The sequence below is a fragment of the Rhea americana genome, unplaced genomic scaffold, assembly GCF_003343005.1.
Source record: "Rhea americana isolate MKP2758 unplaced genomic scaffold, rheAme1 scaffold_11, whole genome shotgun sequence".
Taxonomy (NCBI): domain Eukaryota; kingdom Metazoa; phylum Chordata; class Aves; order Rheiformes; family Rheidae; genus Rhea; species Rhea americana.
Genome location: NW_028185150.1, coordinates 5,566,833 through 5,568,474, shown reverse-complemented (window position 1 = coordinate 5,568,474; position 1,642 = coordinate 5,566,833).

Sequence of the window (1,642 nt, the reverse complement as noted above, 5' to 3'; positions counted from 1 at the left end):
AAAAAAAAAAAAAATCTGGTTTTAACAGTTTCTTTTCCTATCTTTTCCCCAGTTATTCACTGCCACCTCATGCTGTCTCTTTCATTGTGCTATCATTCACAGGCAAGGAAAGGTTATTTTTAACTTGGATCAGTTTCCTGATGCGGTATTCGGAGCAATCTAATAAATGATCATTTTTGTGCAGTTGAGGAGCCAGAAAGAAAAATATAACAGTAGACTCAATGATAGTCAAGGAGAAATCAAGGAAAATTCATTTCTGCCTCTCTGCTCTAATCTGTAGCACGTGGTCTCACTCTGCTGGTAATAAAGATATGATAGCAAAGCAAAACGAGAGCTTTAACAAAGGCACTGTCCTCTGGCATCTACAAAAAATACTTTCTCTCCTTGAATACATCTGAATCCAGATGAAACAAAGTTACTGCAATGTCTTGCATGGCTCTTACACTTTTTCAACTATATGACTACCATGAAAATTGATTAAATATTTTATGTTATCAAAACCAAATTTCACTCAAACTCACATTACACGTTAGACAGAGATCAGAAAATAGCTTTAAACTGCAWGATTAGAGCTAGACTCTCCTTTACACTGCAGAAGGCACACCTTCCATAGCTCCACTGTCTGTGAAATGCTTTTTTTACTGACATCACTCCTGAACTGTCCACTCACCCAACTGTCCATTCTCTCTCTTTTATTATTCCTTCTGCATGCTATAAACTTTGTACAGCAAAACCATATTTTTTAAACTCTCTTGAATCCTATCATAAAGTTATGTCTCTGCTGGCACCATCTTATCTCAAGATTTGCCTACCTTTACCTCAGACTCTTCTTTGTTGTAGGTCCTATCATGTAGTAACCAAAACATTTACACTTCTATTATCATGTGCCGTACAGTATAGACATGTGCAAATATGTTTCACGCAGTATTAGCCCTATAGTCACAAAAGCAGTGAACTCAACAAAGTCTGAAAACGTCAGCAGGGGGGACAAGTGGTTGAGCAGCTATCTTGTGCTGAGAGGCACGTTACTATAGCAAGACTGCTAGCAGTACCTGTGCTAGCTCAACTAAAGTTGACTCAAGAATCTAAACACTGCTCTGGTCTTGAAGTGGAAACTATGATGCGGATCCCCTGAGTATTTAGACACTAAATTCGTATTGATTTCAGTTCCTGCAAGGGTATGGGTCTGCCCTTACACAGTTAGTACAGCATCCAGGATTAAGCCCATTATGACTACCACACAGAGGTATAACCTCAGTGTAAATGTTAAATCATAGTGAGGACATGCCTCTTTCTCTTCTTTTGTGAGTTATTTGTTTCCTGGGAATCTAAGGCAAAGATGAACATTGAGACTATTGGGGATTTCATTAATATGACAGAATGGATGCACTGTGATCTCAGTGAGCTTATTTTTGACATGCTGCTAAGAGATGTGAGGGCATGTTTGTCAGGTCACTCTTCTTAATAGAGGAAATGCACACATTTTCTCTGAAATGTCAAGCATATTGAGGTATAGTATAAGTTGAGAGCTGGATGGTGGAAACTAAATGAGATAAAGTACAAGTGATCCTAGTAGACTGGAAAAAGTGATTATACAGGCCCTCTACAATGCAAAGATGTGTGTGCAGCCTACTTGTTACAG